Below are 8,799 nucleotides of genomic sequence, written 5' to 3'. Positions count from 1 at the left end.
CTGAATTGGTAGAGCGCCACTGTCTTTCTGACCTTCTTAATTTCTGTTTGAAGATGCGAAGCTGTTGAGTATACCATGGAGCTCTTTTATTATAATTTGTTGCCTTCTTTTTCAATGGGGCAACAGCATCAATTGATGAATGCAGTAAAACTGCAGTTCTATCAACAAGATTATCCACTAATGATGACTAAGATTGGAGGAACTGCTCTTCGTTGTATTGGCATATGGCATTGAAGTAAATAATCGTGGAACCATTTCCTTAAATTTAATAACTGCATTTTCAGATCGACATCTCCTGTAATGAAACTCTTTGGTAAGTGTTCCATAGTCCATTATTGAAAATTCAAATGTTATTAAAAATGATCAGAGAGGATAGAGATTTGTTTAAAGACAGTAAGATGTTCAATTTCTATGCCATATGAGTTGGTTTATTTACATTTTTGAGAGAGCCAACTGAGTCTAACAATAAACTAAATGCAGAGCTGAGACTGTCCTTCTCATCATCTACATGGATATTAAAGTCACCCGTTATAATGACTTTATCTGTACTGAGCACTAAGTCAGCTAAGAACTCTGAGAATTCAGTTAGAAACTCAGAGTAGGGGCCCAATGGCCGATAACAACTAACACAACTGGTTTTTGTGCTTTCCAACTCAAGTGTGTGAGACTAAGACAAAGGCTTTCAAACGAATTATGACTAAGTTTTGGTCTCTGGTCAATTAATAGGTTTGAGTGAAAATTGCTGCCACTCCTCCCCCTCTGCCTGTACTTCTAGGTACATGAAAATTAATATGACTGGGGGGAGTTGATTCATTTAGGCTAAAGTATTCTTCATGCTGCAGCCAGGTTTTAGTCAGACACATTAAATCAATTTGATGATCTGTTATCCGTGTTATGGCCTGTGGCCAAAAGGTGTGTGTGGGACCCAAAACGAAGAGGAAGCGGGATAAAGGATTAACAGGCTTTATTCAGGGAAACCAGGGAGTGTGGGGAGGTAGGTGAGGGGCGATCACCCGTCAGGGGCAGATCTAGAGAAATATTAATGGGGTGGCAAAGGGGTGGCATATAGATTTTAGGGGGTGGCATACATGTGTATATACATATATTATCTATGGACAATTTAGAATCACCAATTAACCTCAATAATAAAAAATAAAAAAAAAAACTTTTTTTTCAAACCAAATGTCCAGACACTTTTGTGTATTCCCAACCAGCATTAGTCATCAAATTGACACAAAAACTGCTTAAATAAATGCTCCATAAGTAAACATCATTTTTATCTGTCTGGCAGTTCTAAACATGAGTTGTTTATTAGCTGTTAATCACAAACTAAACTTCAGTGCAATAGTTGTAGAATGAAAATGCTTTTAACATTTTATTTTCCGACACAACACGTATAACAATAACATTGTGTGGACCACATCTTTCTGCCAAAATAGAAATGGAACAAGTATATACATTACATATTCTTTACATACATTAGTGAGCAAAGCCAGTGCAACATAAAGCCAACGTGGATCTACAACAGCTTAATACGGTAATTGCCATGTTGTTCTGTGAAACGCCTTACAAACTTACTCAGATCCAAAGCTATGCTGCGTTTGGACTCAATGCCGAGTACAGCCAAACTTGACAATCTATCCCCAGTCACAGTAGACCTCAAATAGTTCTTTTTGATCCTGAGGGTGGAAAAAACTTTCACAAGCTGCACTGCTCACTGGTAACACTACAGCTATTTCAGACAGGACACTTTCTCAGATTTTAACCATTTATTTGAGATCACATACATTTAGTTTGGCAATGACTCTGCTCGTGATGCTCTGGAACGATCTGCGCAAGCATGACACAGATAATCCCTGAGATCACAAACCCCCGCAGAGCCATTTACAATTTACAATTCTTCGAATACGGTATGAACACGAGAACAAGAGACCAACTAAATAGTCTTCACTTACAGAATCTAGATTACATAGTTCAAGGTACAATAATGAATCATCTGCAACCTACAGTCCCACGATATGGGAAACACCGGGGTTATATGAGATTGAACCGTTTTTAAAAGGTGGTGGTTGGGGAGGAGGAGGAGGAGATTTGTCGATCTGCAGAGGCTGGTGTAGCAGCGATGTGGTGAGCATGAAGCGGGCAGAATGTATGAACGCTGCCTCAGTTATAAAGTACACTAAGTGGGTGGGCTGGACTTCAGCGATGATGATTGGACAGGAGGGGCCATGTGACACCCTGACTCCGTGCCTGTCTGAATTAACGCGAAGCTCCATTTAAGACAGGACACTTTGTCAGATTTTAACCATTTATTTGAGATCACATACATTTAGTTTGGCGGTGACTCTGCTTGTGATGCTCTGGAACGATCTGCGCAAGCATGACACAGATAATCCCTGAGATCACAAACCCCAACACAGCACTCCGAGGGAGCAGATTAGCAGAGTCACCTTGAATGAAGTGGACTTGGGAAAATTAACCTATGAGTCACATTTCCTTTGAATTTGGCCACACACAACCGTCACATCTGAGTGCAGGAAAATGTTCATGTGCTGCGAAGATGACAAGAATAAATTGCGTAGATTAGGAAGACCATGACGTTGGCATGGGAGGTGGAGGCAAGCGAACCAGGACCTGGGCAGGGCCTTCCGGAGTCCATGTTGCTGAGGCTCATTTCAGCTCGTGTTGGTTAACCATCCGGTCATGAATCATAAAAGAGAAAGGACAAAAGCATATTAACCCTTTACCATTCCGAGTCATTTCGATTCAACCGCCTGAAGAATGACATCTCCAAATTAAAATGATTGCTGTTATTGACTCTTATGGAGTGTACCGGTATATAAAGTTTGACCTTACTTGTAAAGATAACACTCTAGTTTTTCCACAGCAATCAGAATCATCCAAGGTGCTACCAGCAAAAAGTTATTCCATTTCAATCACTCATATTTCAACACTGAAAACAATATCTGTAAAACTGATAATTTGACACCAGTTTTTATACTGGTTTGTTCATGTGTTTAATTGAGGGACGTTCGTTTCATCCACATCTATCCAAATTGGACACCACTGAACATGTCAGAAAAAGTATATCTTTTGAATGCTTGAACCTACAGACATCAGTGAGGGCTCTATTGAAAGCTTATATCCAGAGGAATCCATATTATATACCATATACGACACAGAGTCACTCTATTAGTTATAGAAATTCATTTCATCATAAAAAACTAAAAAAAAAATTTTTTTATATAAAAAGATATACTAAGACCATATCAAAACAAGTGTTGTGGCCAAATATATATTTACAATTCACATTAACACTGCAAACTGTATATTTCCTGTATAACTCCAACTGTACACGTATTCTTCGCACTACGACACTCACTTGTTTTCTATGAGCCGCTCCTTATAACAGCCTCTGAAGAAAGCACACAGATATGCTGCTGTCTCAACTTGTGCAGCCTCCACCACTTTTCCTGTTGTGTATTTTCTCTTTTCTTTATATTTTGCCGTGTTTTTGTGCCCCAAAACTGCCCCACACTATCCACAATTAACCAGATGGGGGACTGACGCATAACTCACATTTTCCGCACCACTTCTCATGAGCCGCTACTTGCGGCTGCCACTGCCGTCAGACACGAAGAACCCTGCCTTTCGACACATCCACGTGTTCGTCTGCTCATTGGTTACAAGTTTACAGCATCAGAGAGTGTCTGCAACTTGACTGGTTGAACTTACAAGGGTGGAACTTGTGCGTACGGGGTTTACTATCTGAGACACTCCATTGGCTCTTCAGGCTATCACTAACCCACCGTACCCCCCATATTGGCCAAACTAGGTGTCAATTGAAAGCCAAGACCTCCGTTTAGACACCTGTAGCACTTCAGCGCGATCTTAAATAGATTCTGCCTTGGCCATTAGAGGTGGTAATGAAACCATTGAGCTTGACGGTGACTCTGCTCAAGTTACTCTGGACTCACTGAGCAAGCATGACACAGACAGTCCCTTCCTTTCTTTTAATTAATTTATTTATTTTCTTCTCTTCTTCTAGATCACTAGATCCCCAAAACTGCGCTCCTAGAGAGTCCGAGCAGAGTCATGGCCTGTGAAATGATTAGTATGAATGGAGCGGCTATGTGTGGCGACATCAAGTCGCATTTCACTCTGAATTCTGGGAGTAGCCGAGACCTTCTCGACTGCGTGCAAGGATCGGCCCCTGCCAAGAGCAGGCAGAGACCATGCGGCAGGGCACTGGGCGTTACAGTGGCCTGATCCAGAGGAAATATTCTATGTGGAAATGGACTATGTGTAGCGACTTTCTTTTCTTTACTTTACTTCCTTTACCCTAGTCGCATTTCACTCTGAATTCTGGGAGTATCCGAGACCTTCTCACTGCGTGCGGAGCAGGCAGAGAACATGCGGCAGGGCACTGGGCGTTACAGTGCGCTGATCCAGAGGAAATATTCTATGTGGGCATGGACTATGTGTAGCGACAAGTCGCATTTCACTCTGAATTCTGGTGAGCATCTGAAACCTTCTCAACTGCGTGCAAGGATCTGCATGTGCCGAGAGCAGGCAGAGAACATGCGGCAGGGCACTGGGCGTTACAGTGGCCTGCTCCGGAGAAACATTCTATGTGTAAATGTGTGTGGGAAATCAAGCATGACGTGTGCTCTATGTCCACGGTGGGCGGACCTACTACATAGAATTGCCCCCAGCTGGGAAACTTTACGGCAGTGCACTGATTAGAATGATTGTAAAGAAATATTTCATGATAGGAAATATTACCTTCGATGAAACAAGATTACTGCCAATAGGATTTATTCATAACTACAAATTACATGTGCTACTCATAGCTTTTTGGGCTGATAATATTTCGTTAGTATCAGGGCGAATGTAACGTTGATATGCTCCAGAGCTCAGCGACCCATAGCCTTGATTGTCTATGATGGAGCGACAGAAGCTGCAGTAGTGGCTGCACCAATGTAGAGAAAATGAGTCGTGTACTGCTTCGGAGAGAGTCCACATCGTTGGCACAGGATCCTAAGGCTTGCTGCTGATTGGTGCCTGCAGTGCTCAGACAGGTGGGACTGAATTACTTTGGAAGTAATTGAACAGTATTTGCTAATGTCAGAATAGCCCAAGATGACCAAGGATCGAGTTGCCGCTTTAGAAACATACAGCAGTTAAACGGTTTGTTTTAAGCACCAGGCAAGACAGACAGAGCCACTTATGTTAAAAGTATGACGTTTCACCAATGCAGCTAACGCAGCAGCTGCTCATCCCTGGTTTAAAGCGACGGCTCAACAGCTTCATGATTAACCCACACAACTGTTCTCTTGGTGGATGTCTCTGGATCTGGAGTTCCTGAACTACAGCCACTGGCCTCACCTTCTGCATCTTGCTGCCCCCACCATGATGCCTCCTGTTACCTTCACAAACTACCAAATGGAATATTTAATTGGTCCATTTGAAATGGAGGAACAAAAGGACACTAACTTCTAGTAACTTGTTTATCTGTACACTACATTTTATAATTCATCCTACACCCACCCAACTGGTCGAGGCAGATGGCCGTCCCTCCCTGAGCCTGGTTCTGCCCGAGTTTTTTATTTTTTTGACCAATATTCTCAAAATGGTCTCAATCTGGAGCCTTGGCCCAGAGGACTGGAATTGTTGGTGCATTAGGCTCTGTTCATGATCATGCTCATCTCTGCACTGCTATGGGTCATGTTGCACCTCCACACCTTCAGATAATCTGTATAAATGTAAGTATAAATATATCTGCACCCTCAATATTCTTGTTAACAAATGACAGTTTTTTTTATTAAAGTTAACTTTAATTCTTCACTCCACATTTTTTGGAATTTTATGTATTAGCTCCAACAGCTACCTTAAACAGTCATGGCACTGTTCTATGAAGGCCTTCAATCTTCATTTGTTTTCTTAAATTTTTTTAAAAAATTTTAACTGTTCTTTAAACACAACCATCAATACATTCCTCCACAGCCTGACTGGATGAGCTACACAGAACTAATGAGATTGATATTACCTGCCAGTATCTGGCTACACAGGTGAGGGTGGAGGAAACGTGCCGCGCCAGCGGGTCACGGTGCTGCGGTGGATCGGTTGTGACGTCACTCTAGGCGGAGACAGACGGACGCTGAGGATCCTGGATCAGGGCTTGATTCGAGTTCATGATGAGTAGAAGAGAGACTGGTGCCTGGTGGAACTCGACGAGGGGAGATGAGTTGTAAGGACGCTGGAGCTGGAGCTGGAGCTGGATGAAGGGGGTGAACCTCGGCTGTTTCAGGAGAAGCTGGAGCTGGAGCTGGATGAAGGTGGTCAACCTCGGCTGTTTCAGGAGAAGCTGGCGCTGGTGGACCGACGGAATGGGCGGAGCTGGGACGCCCGACGCTTCCGATGTGGATTTGAAGCATACCGGTGACGCCGAGGCAGATCAAAAGTTCATTGGACTTACGTCGCGTGAAGCTCATCCTGATTTTACTTCTGAGGATGATGAAGGCGATTTCCGGAGTAACGGCGCTACGACAACGCTTCACATTTAAGACATGTCATCAGCGACTTCTGCAGGCTGGCCCGCTTTGGTTTGAACGCTGCGACCCACGTTGAAAACGGATCGGCCCGCCCGGGCGCGAATACGGTCAGACGGTAAGAACAAATAAAACTCTGAGTTTTACATAACCTGCGTGAAGGTTCTCTGAGACGAGGTGAACTGCAGCGAAATTTGTCGATCTGCAGAGGCTGGAGTAGCAGCGATGTGGTGAGCGTGAAGCGGGCAGAATGAATGAACGCTGCCTCAGTTATAAAGCAGGCTAAGTGGGTGGGCTGGACTTTAGCGATGACGATTGGACAGGAGGGGCCATGTGACACCCTGACTCCGTGCCTGTCTGAACTAACGCGAAGCTCTATTTTGCGCAAGCTGAATAGCTCATCAAACACATCCTGGTATAGCTCCAGAAATTCCATCAGAGTGCTGGAACTGTCTTTTTCTGTCTTCTGTAGTCTATCTAACACTCTTCTTGCCTGATGAAGTTCATGTTTTAGATCTTCAGTGTTTGACTCGTAAGCACTGGCCAAGAGCAAAACATCCTCTCTCAATAAACTACTGCTAGAAGGATTTTAGTGCCTGGACACCTTTCATGATGTTGCAGTTGGTGTTTGAAAATCGTCTCTCTATTTCTTATCAATGACTGGATAGTACACTTTAGTACGAAAATTATCCTTGTCATCCGGTATAACATGCTGTCCAAGTGTGGAAGCAATGACACAATCTTGAAGCGTTCTTGTTGTCCGTGTCATCCTCTTTGGTTTGTACTGAGTTGCAAAAATGTCACTTCTTTTACATGTGTCAAGTATTTCAGTCCACAGGTCATCAAAAAAGGCCTCACTACGACAATGTAACAAAGTTTCCTTGAGTGCGTCAATTAACTCAACAGCCTTAGCATGGTCCACTGTTTTAGACTGGAGCATTTCTGACAAAATATTAGAGTTGCTCAAGACTTTTCTGAAAAGTACAAGACATCCAACAAAATTCAGATCAATCTGAACCAATATCCCCCCGGCTTCAACAGCTCTCTGTGGATGGTTGGCAACCTGTCCATAACATTGCGACATGAGGTGTGTCTGCAAGCCCAACGTGTATCGCTGAGCCGTTGGAGTTCCCTTGGTGGACCACCAAACATCTCTCGCTGCACTTCCAGCCACCTGTTATGTACATAAGACCCGGACATGAATATGTACAATTGTTCCAACAATAAAAAGAAATTTCCAGCGTCAGTGACACTTTTGACGAGTCCACAATGACTCTTATGGAGTGTACCGGTATATAAAGTTTGATCTTAGTTATAAAGATAACACTCTAGTTTTTCCACAGCAATCAGAATCATCCAAGGTGCTACCAGTAAAAGTTATTCCATTTCAATCACTCATATTTCAACACTGAAAACAATATCTGTGAAACTGATAATCTGACACCAGTTTTTATACTGGTAGTTTCATGCGATTAATTGAGGGACGTTTGTTTCATCCACATCTATCCAAATTGGACACCACTGAACATGTCAGGAAAAGTGCAATATCTTTTGAATGCTTGAACCTACAGACATCAGTGAGGGCTCTATTGAAAGCTTATAGCCAGAGGAATCCGTATCTGGACACAGAGTCACTCTATTAGAGAATTCATTTCATCATTAAAATAAATAAAATATGTATTTTTTTTTAAAAAGATATACTAAGACCATATCAAAACAAGTGTTATGGTCAAATATATATTTACAATCCACACTAACACTGCAAACTGTATATTTACTGTATAACTCAAACTGAACACATATTCTCAGCAGTATGACACTCATTTGTTTTCTATGAGCCGCTCGTTATAACCTCAGTTTGGAGAAGGCACACAGATATGCTGCTGTCTCGACTTATGCAGCCTCCACCACTTTTCCTGTTGTGTATTTTCTCTTTTCTGTACGTTTTGCCGTGTTTTTTTTGCCCAAACTGTCCCCACGGTATCCACAACTACCAGATGGGGGACTGACGCATAACTCACATTTTACGCACCACTTCTCATGAGCCGCTGCTTGCGGCTGCCACGGCCGTCAGACACGAAGAACCCTGCCTTCCGACATATCCACGTGTTCGTCTGCTCATTGGCAACAAGTTTACGGCATCAGAGTGTCTGCAACTCGACTGGTTGAATTTACGAGGGTGGAACTTGTGCGCAGGGCCGGCCCTGACCAATTTGGTGCCCTAGGTAAGATTGTAGTTTGCGCCCCT

This window comes from Stegastes partitus, unplaced genomic scaffold (assembly GCF_000690725.1).
Source record: "Stegastes partitus isolate 25-593 unplaced genomic scaffold, Stegastes_partitus-1.0.2 Scaffold320, whole genome shotgun sequence".
Taxonomy (NCBI): Eukaryota; Metazoa; Chordata; class Actinopteri; family Pomacentridae; genus Stegastes; species Stegastes partitus.
This window is presented reverse-complemented; position numbering follows the sequence as displayed.